Genomic DNA, 14,409 nt, shown 5'->3' with positions numbered 1-14,409 from the left:
TTCTTTCACTGACTTTTTCAGAAATAATAGTTATTTTTAATTGTGGTAAAAATACATATAACATAACATTTACCTCTTCAACCATCTTTAAGTGTACAGTTAGTGGAATTAAGTGCATTCACACCGTGACCATGTGAAGACACAGGGAAAAGATGGCAGTCTACAAGCCAAGGGGAGGGACCTCAGAAAAAAGCCAACCCTGATGATACTTTGATCTGGGGTTTCTAACTTGCACAACTGTGAGAAAATTAATCTCTGCTTATTTCTGTAACTTCCATAAATTCCTGGATCACCCAGTCCACAGTACTTTCTTGTGGTGGCCTAGCAAACGAATATAGTTTCCTACCACTCTGAACAACTTTTTCTTCTTTTCAGTTTTTAACTTTTTTTTAATGTTTATTTATTTTTGAGAGAGAGAGAGAGAGAGAGAGAGAGAGAGAGAGAGAGACACTGTGACTGGGGGAGGGGCAGAGAGAGACAGAGACATAGAATCCAAAGCAGGCTCCAGGCTCTGAGCTGTAAGCACAGAGCCCAAGGTGGGGCTCGAACCCACGAACTGTGAGATCATGACCTGAGCTGATGTTGGACACTCAACTGACTGAGCCACCCAGGTCCCCCAGTTTTTATCTTTCTGACCTCTCAAGTAACCGATGCACTTGGTACCTCCTTCCAACCTGAAACGCTACTCTCTAAGATTGTAAGGCACATCATTCTCCTGGTTTTCCTATTGCTTCTCTGGGCTGGTTCTCTGACTCTTGCAAGCTCATACTCCTTTGAATACTAGAGTCCCTCAAAACTCTTCCAGAGCCCCTGCTCGTCTCATGACCTACTCTTGCTAGGGGGCCCCCTACACGTGACTTCAAGTGGCACCAATGACTACATGACCCGTTACTAGTGACATTCAGCTGCTATAACAAAGGCAAAATATCAATGGCCTAAACCAGCGTTGACCAATAAAAAATTAATGTGAGCTACATGTGCAATTTTAAATTTTCTAGTAGCCACATTACAATGAAGCCAAAGGGAAGTGTTCCTTTTAACAGCATATTTTATTCAATCCAATATATCAAAATTTTCAGTGTGTGACACCAGCCACACTTTCACTGTCCAATAGCCCCATGTGGCTGATGGCTACCATATTAGACGATGCAGGCCTAGACAAGATGACGGTTTATTTCTCTCCAAGGTTGACATGATGTTCACAATCCAAGGTTGACATGATGCCTCCACGGTCTCAAGGAGTCATTCTCTATTGTTGGTCAGTCATCTTCAACAAGCGCTTCTATCTGGGATCCAACACGTGATCCAGACCATACCATTACATCGGCATTACAGCTAGCAGGAAGAGGGGAGGGGGGACAGGTTCGCATGCTTCCTTCTTTTGGAAGGTATAATTCTGAAACTGCACACATCCCGTTGTACGGAGTTTAGGTGCCTGGCCATGCAGAGCTGGAAGGGAGACCGGGAGGACCTAGTCTTCAGTTGGGGAAACATATATGCAGATAAATCTTTTAAAAATAATTTAAAAAAATTTTTTTAACGTTTATTTATTTTTGAGACAGAGAGAGACAGAGCATGAATGGGAGAGGGTCACAGAGAGACGGAGACACAGAATCCAAAACAGGCTCCAGGCTCTGAGCCGTCAGCACAGAGCCCGACGCGGGGCTCGAACTCACGGACCGCGAGATCATGACCTGAGCTGAAGTCGGATGCTTAACCGACTGAGCCACCCAAGCGCCTCCTTTTTTTTTTTTTTTTTTCCCCAAACTGAACACATCTAAAATGAACAGACGACCTTTCCTCCAAAATTTTGTCCTTCCCAGCAACACCAGTAGTGAATGTCACCAGCCTTCATCCAGTTGCACAATATTCCTCAGGCTCTCCTGACTGCCCAAGGACAAAGGAAAGGAAAGGAAACCGAGTGGTAACTGATAGAGATCACAGTCCTTCAGGACAGGAATCTCCATCAGTTTATAAATACCTTAGTGAATTACAAGAAAAAGGCAACCTCATCAATAGCCTCATGTCCAGGAACTACCTACTGTCTTAAAGTTAATGCTTTGCTAGAGGGAAAAACAACCTCACCTTGATAAGCGCTAGACTCACCATCTGTGAATTTTCTTTAGCATATGGAAATCCCTTCAAGAAACTTCCTCATGGGGTGCCTGGGTGCATTCGTCAGTTAAGCATCCAATTCTTGCTTTCGGATCAGGTGATGATCTCACGGTTTCCTGAGTTCAAGCCCCGCATCGGGTTCTGCCCTGGCAGTGTAGAGCCTGGGGATTCTCTCTCTCCTTCTCTCTCTCCTTCTCTCCCTGCCCCCACCCCCACGCATGTGGTCTGTCTCAAACTAAAGAAATAAACTTTAAAAACTAAAAAAAAACCCAAAAACAGAACCCAGAAACTTCCTCTTGACTCTACCTCCCCCAACTCCATACTATATAACCAGTCATTCCGCACAACCCCGGTGTGGCTCTTTCTGCCCAAGGGTCCTGTCTCCGTGCTTTAATAACATCACCATTTTTGCACGGAAGACATCTTCAAGAATTCTTTCTGGGCTCTGGGCTCCGAACCCGCAACACTCCAAAACCCCATCACTGTCACTTTGCCTTCTGTATTCCCTCTCAAATTCATCTATTTTTTTTTTAATTTTTTTTTTAACGTTTATTTATTCTTGAGACAGAGAGAGACAGAGCATGAACGGGGGAGGGTCAGAGAGAGGGAGACACAGAATCTCCAGGCTCCAGAAACAGGCTCCAGGCCCTGAGCTGTCAGCACAGAGCCCGACGCGGGGCTCGAACCCACGGACCGCGAGATCATGACCTGAGCTGAACTGGGGTGCTTAACTGACTGAGCCACCCAGGTGCCCCAAATTCATCTATTTCTATACATCTCTGTATTAGTCACATACTGCTGGGTAATAAATTGCCCCAAAACTTAGTGTTTAAAGATTTTTCTTATTTAGAAAAAATTTGTATTAAAAAATTTGTAATACTTTTTTTTTTTATGTTTTATTTATTTTGAGAGCAAGCGGGGGAGGGTCAGAGAGACAGAGGGAGACAGAGGATCCAAAGGGGGTTCTGTGCTGACAACAGTGAGCTGATGAGGGGCTCAAACTCACAAACTGTGAGACTGTGATCTGAGCTGAAGTCAGACGCTGAACTGACTAAGCCACTCAGGTGCCCCTAAATATTTTTTTTAATGCTTATTCATTTTTTGAGAGAGAGAGAGAAAGAGCATGAGCAGGGGAGGGACAGAGAGAGAAAGACACACACACATTATCAGAATCAGAAGCAGGCTCCAGGCTCTGAGCTGTCAGCACAGAGCCTGATACAGGGCTTGAACCCATGAATTGTGAAATCATGACCTGAGCCGAAGTCGGATGCTTACCTGACCGAGACACCCAGGTGCCCCAAAACATAGTGTTTTAAAGGACAGAACACCAGGGGCTAGAGGCAGAGAGAAATGGGAATTAGTGTTTAAGGGATACAGAGTTTTAGTTTGGGCTGTTGAAAGGTTCTGGAGATGTGTCTGGAAATCTGGTGATGTTGTAGGACGATGGGAATACAGGGGTGCCTGTCGGGCTCAGTGGCTAGAACATGGGACTTTTTTTTTTTTTAAGAAGTTCTTTCTTTTTTTGAGAGACAGCACGAGCGGGGTTGGAGCAGAGAGAGAGAGGGAGACATAGGATCTGGAGTGGGCTCTGTGTTGACAGCAGTAAGCGCGATGTGGGGCTTGAACCTGCAAACTGTGAGATCATGACCTGAGCTGAAGTCGGATGCTCAACTGACTGAGCCACCCAGGCACCTTGAGAATGTGACTCTTGATCTCAGGGTCCTAAGTTTGAGCCTCATGTTGGGTGTAGATACTACTTAAAAAAATAAACTTAAAAAAAAAAAAAAAACTTACTTACGAAGCCAAGTAATTGACTGAGTGTGGTTTTGGCACAAAGCCAGACAAATAGAATAATGAAACACCCTGGAACATTCAGAATGGAACAGAAAAAAAAAAAAAAAAATAGAAGAGTAAGTACCCTGACTTTTTGTTTTGTTTTATTTTTTTACCATTTATTTATTTTTGAGAGACAGAGCATGAGCAGGAGAGGTGCAGAGAGAGAGGGAGACACAGAATCCGAAGCCGGCTCCAGGCTCCGAGCCATCAGCCCAGAGCCTGACGCGGGGCTCAAACTCACGGAGTGTGAGATCATGACCTGAGCTGAAGTTGGGCGCTTAACCGACTGAGCCCCCCAGGCGCCCCTCCTGATTTTTTTTTTTTTTTTTTAAGGAATGTTTGAGTATTGCGGTGGGATCTATAAATCTGTACTTGGTCCCTCAGATGGCCAAATATATATTTCTCATGATTCATGGGTTCTGGTTCACAGCTCTTGAAACCCGCACCCACAGGATTTCCTGTGAGAAGGATGATAAATGTGTCTTTTGTTAAGGAGTCACGTTAAGGAGGTGACTTATTGGACTCCACCCAAGGCTGGGGGCTGGCTTCTGGGAGGATCAACTAAGTGGTCAGGGAGTTGGAACTTTCACTCTCCCTGGCTTCTGGGGAGGGGAGACACAGAGGTGGAATCAGCCAATGGCCAGGACTTAGCCAACCAGGACTATGTCATGAAACCTCCATAAAACCCGAAGGAGAACTGGCTAGATTCAGAGAGCTTCTGGGTTGGTGAACAGGAGGTCCTGGGAGAGAGTAGCCTGGAAGCCTTTCCCCACACCTGGTCCTAGCCATCTCTCCTATCTAGCTGTGGATTCATATCCCTTATCATATGATTAAATTTTTTTTTAACTTTTGAGAGAGCACGCAAGTGGGGGAAGGGCAGAGAGAGAGGGACCTAGGATCTGAAGCAGGTTCTGTGCTGACAGCACAGACCCGATGTGGGGCTCAAACTCATGAACCATGAGATCACGACCTAAGCCAAAGTCAGACACTCAACCAACTGAGCCAGGCGCCCCTCATAGCATTTAAACCTAAGTGTTCCCCTGAGTTCTGTGAGATCCTCTAGCAATTTATTTATTTAAAAAAAAATTTAAGCTCTGTCCTGACAGTGCAAAGCCTACTTGGGATTTTTTTCTTTCTCCTTGTCTCTCTGCCCCTCCCCTGCTGTCTCTCTGTCTCTCTCTCTCTCTCTCAAAATAAATACACTTTTAAACAAATTCTGAATTCAAAAAAATAAAAAACAAAAAAATAAATTTATTTTTGTAATGTTTATTTATTTTCTGAGAGAGAGAGAGAGACAGCACGAGTGGGGCAGGAGCGGAGAGAGAAGGAGACCGAGAATCCGAAGCAGGCTCCAGGCTTTGAGCTGTCAGCACAGAACCCAGTGTGGGGCTGGAACTCATAAAACTTTTTCAGGAAGCTTTTTTTTTTTCTTGGAATGTGCCAGCCTGAACCAGCAAACGGATTACAGCAGTCTATAAGAAAAAGATACATTGTGGGGCGCTTGGGTGGCTCCGTTGGTTAAGTATCCGACTTCAGCTCAGGTCATGATCTTGTGGCTTGTGGGTTTGAGCCCCACATCAGGCTCTGTACTGACAGCTCAGAGCCTGGAGGCTGCTTCAGATTCCATGTCTCCCTCTCTTTCTGCCCCTCTCCTGCTCATGCTCTGTCTGTCTAAAAAATAAATAAACATTAAAAAAAAATTTAGGGGAGCCTGGGTGGCTCAGTTGGTTAAGTGTCTGACTCTTGATTTTGGCCCAGATCATGGTCTCACAGTGTGTGAGTTGGAGCCCTGCGTTGGGTTGGTGACAACTCAGAGTCTGGAGTCTGCTTCTCATTCTATGTCTCCCTTTCTCTCTCTGCTCTTTCCCTGCTCACGCTCTGTCTCCCTGTCTCTCAAAAATAAATAAAGATTTAAGAAAAAAAAAAAAAGATACATTGTGACCAAATGGAGTTTACCAGAGAAAAAGAAGAATGGCTAATATTCACAAAACTGTTAATGAGATTTATCATATTAGCAGAGCCAGGTAGGAAAAAAAAATCATCTGACAATCCCATATATACGAAAAAGAGTGTTTGGCAAAATGGAATATCTATTGCTGTTTTGTTTCGTTTTATTTTTATTTATTTATTTATGTTTAATGTTTATTTCTTTTTGAGAGAGAAGACAGAGCATGAGCAGGGGAGGGGCAGACACAGAATTTGAAGCAGGCTCCAGGCTCCGAGCTGTCAGCACAGAGCCAGACGCGGGGCTCGAACTCACAGACCACAAGATCATGACCTGAGCCGAAGTCGGACGCTCAACTGACTGAGCCACCCAGGCACCCCCTGTTTCGTTTCCTTCCTGAATAAGAAGGAAGTTAGACATCTGTGGCTCTCCAAGCCTCCTGCTCTGTGAAGGGATATCCCTGGTCTCCCATCTCAGGGCACGTGTCTACTGCCCCTGCATCCCAGAATGCTCTTTGCGGAACTTCAGCATCTATAAACACTATAGACAATGCCTGATATTTGGGGATCTCCCAGTATCTGAACCCCCACCTTATTTCGGCAGCAGTGCCCCACGGTGGGTGCAGAGCTGGGAGCTGGTATCTGACTTTTTAGAAGACTAGGGGGCCCAGACCTTCACAGAGCAGGAGCCTTAGAGAGCCACAGATGTCTAATGGAAGTCTCTGGAAGATATGGGATAGGTAATTGAATGCTTCCTCTCGGGACTTTGATTAGGCAGGAAAGAGGTGAGGACAGAGGGAAGTGTAGAGTTCAGCGGGAAGGGTGAGGTCATCAGTCACTGGTCCGGCATGAGAGAAGGGAGTGTCCAGCCGGGATCGTGGTAGACCCAGCTTCCCGGCCGGGCTGCGGTCACACATGTGACTTTAAGAACGCTGTCTGCTGTCTGTTCTTGGCTTCCCACCAAATTCCCAAGCCTGATTGTCTAGCCTTCCCATGCATAATGTGATTTCGGCAAGGTCCTTCCTATAAATTCCACCTCTGCTTCTTAGGTCCAGAAGAAACGTCATGTGCAAACCAGAACCTCGATTCCCTATTGAGGTCACGGGGCCGCCCCGCAGGAGACCCTCAGGAATGAGCCTCAGTGGGGTCCGGAGAGGAAGAGTCAAGCCCATGAGACGATTCTCCTTTCCTCCATAATGCAGATTGGATTAACAGATGGTGACTTTCAGCCTCCTTCAGCAAAATAGACTGAAGGCTTCTGTTTTGAAGACGTAGGCTGCATTTTGGGGGGGAGTGAGGAAGGAAATCTATTCGATTTGTAAAACTCCCCTGCTAAATGTTCTTATCAGATGGGAAATAAGTCAAGTCCCCATCTCTAGGGGACCAGGTAAACAAACAATGGCACCTCCAGATAGTGCCACAGGGTGCATATCTTAAAAAAAAAAAAAAAAAAAAAAAAAAGAGGGGCTCCTGGGTGGCTCAGTCGGTTAAGTGTCCAACTTTGTCTCAGGTCATGATCTCCGGGTCTGTGGGTTTGAGTTCCAAGTAGTGCTCTGTGTTGACAGCTGAGAGCTTGGAGGCTGTTTCAAATTCTGTCTCCCTCTCTCTCTGCTCCTCTCCTGCTCACACACACTCTCTCTCTCAAAAACTAAACATTAAAAAAAAAAAATAGAATAGGGGCACCTGGGTGGCTCAGTGGATTAAGCGTCCAACTTCGCTCAGGTCACGATCTCACGGCTCATGGGTTCGAGCTCCGCATTGGGCTCTCTGCTGTCACTTCAGATCTCTGTGCCCTCTCCCTCTCTGCCCCTCCCCTTCTCACACTCTTTCAAAAATAAATAAACATTAAAAAAAATAAAAATAGGGGCGCCTTGGGTGGCTTGGTCGGTTAAGCGTCTGACTTTGGCTCAGGTCACGATCTCACGGTCCGTGAGTGCGAGCCCCGCGTCGGGCTCTGGGCTGACAGCTCAGAGCCTGGAGCCTGTTTCCGATTCTGTGTCTCCCTCTCTCTCTGCTCCTCCCCTGTTCATGCTCTGTCTCTCTCTGTCTCAAAAATAAATAAATGTTAAAAAAAAATTTTTTTTAATAAAATAAAATAAAAATAAAAATAAGAATAGGTATGTCCATGTGGTTATGTTTGTTTCAACCCTGCAAGGATACAGAAGAGATTCCTAAACGTGGAGATCTGTAAGGGTGGGCAGAGAATGAAATGTGGGGTCCAGGTGTGGAAATGAAGCTTCTCCGTGTGTATTTTAAACATCTCAACTGATCGTTTTAATTACATCTGTATGTAGATTATACGACTCAATGCCCGTAAAAACGCTTAGCATGATGTCTCCGCACCAGCGCATGTTAATTACGATACAATACGGAATATGTGCTAATTTGTATAAAATAAGCTACAGAAAGTTCTAGAAAGATACAAAAGAAACTGGGTTTGACCAGAGGGAAAGCAGAATGGGACAGCTGGCACACAGGCACGTGTGAGAGACTTAATTCACTATCTACACCCCCCCCCCGTTTTTTTTTGTATTTTCTGAATCCTCTGCCGTGGCAAATACATTACCAAGTCAGAACACGTAAGTACGCATGCATTTCAACGGGCTATTTTTAATCTGCCAGGCAAGGAGCCTTGTGGTGATAAATGAATACAGATGCCTTTTTCCTATTGAGCTCCCTTTCTCAGATTAAAATAGTGGGGATCAAACACACAGTTTGAGGCTGATTTATCCCTCTGTCCGTGATCTGCACGGGATGCTGTGGGGTACCAGATGGCTACCCAGCCCAGTTCACCTCTGCATGCCCTCGCTAACCTAGAGCGGGGCCTCGAGTCAATAAAAATACCTCATTTGGGGTCATCGAGGGCTGAACCTAGGCTCCCACCATTTGCAGTCTCTCTAAATTTGTAGTTAAAAGGCGTAGTTCAGTCAAAACTCACAAAAACAACTCCAGATGGCCTGCGGGACTGGGCTGCCCTCTAGGGGACGGTGAGCCGTCTAGGGGACTGGGCTGTCGTCTAGGGGACTGCACTCGTCCCGCGTCCAGAAGAGGCACCTTTTTCTTCTCATTCGTTCCAAGTGAATGCACGACCCTGTTGAGCACAGGGGACACGCGAGTGAACGAGACAGTGAATATGCAAATACAGACACAAGTTGTTCTGTGTAATGGAATAAAATATGTGGAGGACAGTGGGGGTCTGTTCTAGACGGAGTGGTCAGGGGGCTCCTGGGTTGCTCAGTCGGTTAAGCATCTGACTTCGGCTCAGATCATGATCTCACAGTTCATGAGTTCGAGCCCTGTGTCGGGCTCTGTGCTGACAGCTCGGAGCCTGGAGCCTGCTTCAGATTCTGTGTCTGTCTGTCTGTCTCTCTCTCTCTCTCTCTCTCTCTCATGAATACATAAATAAATATTTTAAAAAATAGATGGAGTGGCCAGAGAAGGGCCCCTTTGGGGGAGGGGTAACATTTGAGCTCAGAGCTGAAGGATGAGGAGATATTATCTCCGAAAGAGTGTGAGGAAAGCACATTCCAGCAGGTGCAAACGCCCCGAGGGAGAGGGCAGAGCCGGAAGCAAGTACCAGAGGTCTCACAAAGACAGATACAGATTCAGAAACAGATAGACACACAAATAGTCCCTTGACTTAAGGACTAACATATGCCACGTTGTGGTGGAGAAAGAGATGGGCTTTTTTTTTTTTTTTTGACTCCCCCTGAACCCATGTCCCTGAACGGGTTCAGATCAAGACTCCTCAAACAAGGTGCCACTTTGGCATATGGACTCTTTTGAGCTGAAGGCAATCGAGACCCTGCAGGCTCGAGAAAAAGTTTATGCCTCTCCCTTAACTGCCTAGAAGAATCTAAACTGGGGGTGTTTTCCAGAATTAGAGCCATTACCAGTGATAAGTTTTATCTGAGTGACCCACCTATATGGCAGGGCAAACAGCTACTTCCCAAACATCCCACTCCTTAGCTCAGGACGATGTGGACCCCTCACCTCACCTTTCTAAATTTTTATTTTATTATGTTTATTTATTTATTTTGAGAGTATGAGAGAGCGTGTGCAAGCAGGGGAGAGAGAGAGAGAGAGGGAGAGAGAGGGAGAGAGAGGGAGAGAGAGAGAGTCCCAAGCAGGCTCCGTGCTGTCCAGCTCTGCACTGAGCCGTTACACGGGGCTTGTAAACCACAACCCTGGGATCATGACCTGAGCCGAAATCAAGAGTCAGATGCTTAACCGATTGAGCCACCCAGGCGCCCCCTTATCTTACCTTTCTGTCTTGGAACCTCTCAAGTATGTGCAATTCCTGGGCATACAAGTGAAGTTTGATTTTCTCCTGTTAATCTGTCTCATGTGGGTTTAATTCTTAGACCAGCCGGGAAAACCTTTGAAGAAGGTAGAGGAGGGAGAATTTACCCTTCCAAACAACCCCCACCCCGTACCATCCCCTCAAATACATTTCCAGATGATTCTGAGGTCTGTGAAATATAAAACAACACATATTCAGGGTGCCTGGGTGGCTCAGTCTATTAAGCGTCTCTCTTTTTTTTTAATTTCTTTTTTTTAACGTTTATTTATTTTTGAGACAGAGAGAGACAGAGCATGAACGGGGGAGGGTCAGAGAGAGAGGGAGACACAGAACCTGAAACAGGCTCCAGGCTCTGAGCTGTCAGCCCAGAGCCCGACGCAGGGCTTGAACCCACGGACCGCGAGATCACGACCTAAGCTGAAGTCTGACGCTTAACCGACTGAGCCACCCAGGCGCCCCTAAGTGTCTGACTCTTGATCTCAGCTCAGGTCTTGATTTCGGGGTCATGAATGAGACCCTGTGTGGCTCTGTGCTGGGTGTGAAGTCTACTTAAAACAAAACAGAACAAAATGAAGCAAAACAAAACACCCAAACAATAAATGTTCAAGAATAAGACGTTGGAGGTAGGCCTGCCTGGGTCAGTCAAAGGAACATGTGACTCTTGATCTCCAGGTCATGAGTTCATGAGTTTGAGCCCCTAGTTGGCTGTGGAGAGTACATAAACAAAGAAATACACAAACCTAAAAGAAAACATCTTTGGCATTTGGGATTGACAGAGATTTCTTAAACAGGACACAGAGGGTAAGTTGGGCTATGTTAAAATAGAGAAACTCGTGTTGCTATAGACTGAATGCCCACCCCCACCCCCATATATTGAAATCCCCAGTGTGATTGTTTGGAGAGGTGATTATATCATGAGGGTAGAGCCCTCGAGAATCTGATTGATGCTCTTTTATAAGACAGACCCCAGCGGTCGCCTTGCCCCTTCCTCTGTGTGAGGACACAGGGAAAGCACAGCCCTCCATGAGCCAGGAAGCGAATCCTCGCCAGACAGAATTGGGCCGGCACCTTGATCTTGAACTTCCAGCCTCCAAAATTGTGAGAAGTGAATTCAGGTTGGGGAGCCTGGGTGGCTCGGTCGGTTAGGTGTCCGAATTAGGCTCGGGTCATGATCTCACAGTTTGTGAGTTTGAGCCCTGTATCAGGCTCTGTGCTGACAGCTCGGAGCCTGCTTCAGAGTCTGTGTCTCCCTCTCTCTCTGCCTCTCTGCTGCTTGTGTTCTGTCTGTCTCTCTCTCTCTCAAAAATAAACATTAAAAAAAAAATTTTTTTTTTTTAATTTTTTTTCAACGTTTATTTTTGGGACAGAGAGAGACAGAGCATGAACAGGGGAGGGGCAGAGAGAGAGGGAGACACAGAATCGGAAGCAGGCTCCAGGCTCTGAGCCATCAGCCCAGAGCCCGACGCGGGGCTCGAACTCACGGACCGCGAGATCGTGACCTGAGCCGAAGTCGGACGCTCAACCGACTGCACCACCCAGGCGCCCCTAAAAAATTTGTTTTAATTAAAAAAAGAAAAGAAAAGAAACCGAGTCTCTCCCAACAAGAGAAAAAGCCAAGAGTCAACAGAGTCTGTTGTAGTGACTCCAGGCACCTGGGCAGATTCAGAGGATCATAGAGAACAGTGGATACGGTTGACAAGAATGTGTGATGGTAACTGGATTATAGATGACTGCTCACGTCCAAATCCTCTGTATAGATGTTCCCAGGCCTCCCTATTCCCCGAGTGAACGTCTGTTTTGCCTGCATGGGTCTGGCCTCCAGAGTAGCCATACCCCACATAGGTCTTCTACCCACCGTGTGGTTTTCATCTATGTCCATGTGCGTGCGGGGCACCTTTGGGGCCAGGAACCACGAAACTCAAAGGGGTCACTGGAGGAGAATTTAACTATTTGCAAAGGCATAGGGTGGTACAAAGGCAAACAGCAGGCCCAAAATGGAGTCACTCGTGCCAAAACCCCACATCAGGAAACCAAGACTTAAGATCTAACCTAAATGTAGGGGCGCCTGGGTGGCGCAGTCGGTTGAGCGTCCGACTTCAGCCAGGTCACGATCTCGCGGTCCGTGAGTTCGAGCCCCGCGTCGGGCTCTGGGCTGATGGCTCAGAGCCTAGAGCCTGTTTCCGATTCTGTGTCTCCCTCTCTCTCTGCCCCTCCCCCGTTCATGCTCTGTCTCTCTCTGTCCCAAAAATAAATAAACGTTGGAAAAAAAAAAAAAAAGATCTAACCTAAATGCAGTGCCAGCCCCCAGGAATGTGACCTTCAATCGGTCAACTTGGAATTATCTGGTAAACACCAGTGTGGATGGGCCCCTCAGTCTCCCTAGGAGGAGACCTGGCCTGAAATGATGCATTTTTTTGCTAATGATTTCCATTTTCTACCGCTTTTCTGCCTTTATTTATTAAAAAAAATTTTTTTTTTTAATCTTTGATTTTGAGAGACAGAGTGTGAACGAGGGAGGGGCAGAAAGAGAAGGAGACCCAGAATCTGAAGCAGGCTCTGGGCTCCAAGCTGTCAGCACAGAGCCCGATGTGGGGCTTGAACTCACAGACTGCAAGATCATGTCCTAAGCTTAACCAACTGAGCCACCCTTTTTTTTTCCCTTTAAAAAACTATCTTTCCTGTAACTTTTTTCTGTTTGCTGCCTGGGACGCTGCCTGATTCATGAATTGTGGAATAAAGCCAGTTTGATCTTTAAATGTACTCAGCGGAACGTTTGTTTCTATTTTTTTTTTAAGATCCTTTTTAAAGTGATCTTTACACCCACCATGGGGTTTGAACTCACAACCCTGAGATCAAGAGTCCTATGTTCTACCAATGGAGCCAGTCAGGCGGCCCTACTCAGTTGAACTTTTGTTATTTAACTGAACAGAACCTAGGAAAATCCCCAGGAGCTATTTTCTAGTAAGATAAGCAAGCACAGATTAGGATTACATCATCATTTGTGTGAGGAAAGGTTTAAAAATGGGAATATGTTTTCCTGTCTTCTGGGTTGTGCATAAACCCTGGAGGGAAATATAAGAAACCCATCAAAGTGATGGCCTATAAAGGAAGGATATTAAGTATGACAGGAGGGATAAGACGTTTTAAAGTGTACCTTTTTACGGTAGTGGGATTTTTTTTTTTAAGTTTATTTACTTATTTTGGGAGAGAGTGAGTTGGGGAGGGACAGAGAGAGAGGGAGGGAGAGAATCCCAAGCAGGCTCCACACTATCAGTCCAGAGCCCGATGCAGGGCTCAATCTCACAAACCTTGAGATCAGGACCTGAGCTGAAGTTGGACACTTAATGGACTGGGCCACCCAGGTGCCCCGGGATTTCTTAAACCCATAAATGTGTTACCCATTTAACAGTATGTATTGATTATGAAGCTCAAATCAAATAGAGCATTTGGAAAAGAGCCTCAATATTGCAACATCCTGTTGCTTGCTAATGATTAAATATGATCTTGTATATACAGTGAATTTCTGGAGAAGATAATGAAGAGGTAAGAGGGGAGAGGGATTGGGACTGGAAAACTGGGATTGGTGGGAGACTTATTTGACTTTAAAAAATTTATTTTCATTGGGGCACGTAGGTTAAGCATCTGACTTCGGCTCGGGTCATGATCTCGCGGTCCGTGAGTTCGAGCCCCGCGTCAGTCTCTGTGCTGACAGCTCAGAGCCTGGAGCCTGCTTCAGATTCTGTGTCTCCCTCTCTCTGCCCCTCACCCCCTAGTTCTCTCTGTCTCTCCCTCTTTTTCTGTCTCTAATAAACTTAAACATTTTTATTTTTGTTGAGATATAACTGACATATAATATTGTGTGAGTTTAAGTTGTACACCATGTTGATTTGATATTTTTTAAATTAAATTTTTTAATGTTTATTTTTGAGACAGAGAGACAGAGCATGAGTGAGGAGAGGCAGAGAGAGAGGGAGACACAGAATCCAAAGCAGGCTTCAGGCTCTGAGCTGTCAGCACAGAGCCCAACGTGGGGCTCGAACCCACGAACGGTGAGATCATGACGAGCCGAAGTCGGGTGCCCAACCGACTGAGCCACCCCGGCGCCCCTTGATGTATTTATATATTGCAAAACTGTCACCTGATTTGATACATTTATATATTGCAAAACTGTCACCTGATTTGATACATTTATATATTGCAAAACTGTCACC

The 14,409-nt window shown here is 45.9% G+C and overlaps 1 long non-coding RNA gene across 1 annotated transcript; it reads right to left on the bottom strand.

The window, feature by feature from the left end:
• Positions 1-1,030: 1,030 nt before the first annotated feature.
• LOC121018825 (uncharacterized) lies at positions 1,031-8,891 on the bottom strand. Its single transcript, XR_005785329.1, has 2 exons — positions 8,834-8,891; positions 1,031-1,449 (listed from the first exon to the last, which is right to left on the bottom strand). It is a non-coding gene; the product is annotated as an uncharacterized LOC121018825 (long non-coding RNA).
• Positions 8,892-14,409: the final 5,518 nt, after the last annotated feature.

Source organism: Herpailurus yagouaroundi, unplaced genomic scaffold (assembly GCF_014898765.1).
Source record: "Herpailurus yagouaroundi ecotype Mexico unplaced genomic scaffold, PumYag 220, whole genome shotgun sequence".
Taxonomy (NCBI): domain Eukaryota; kingdom Metazoa; phylum Chordata; class Mammalia; order Carnivora; family Felidae; genus Herpailurus; species Herpailurus yagouaroundi.
The sequence above is the reverse complement of the archived record's forward strand: the minus strand, read 5'-3'. Positions and strand labels throughout refer to the sequence as shown.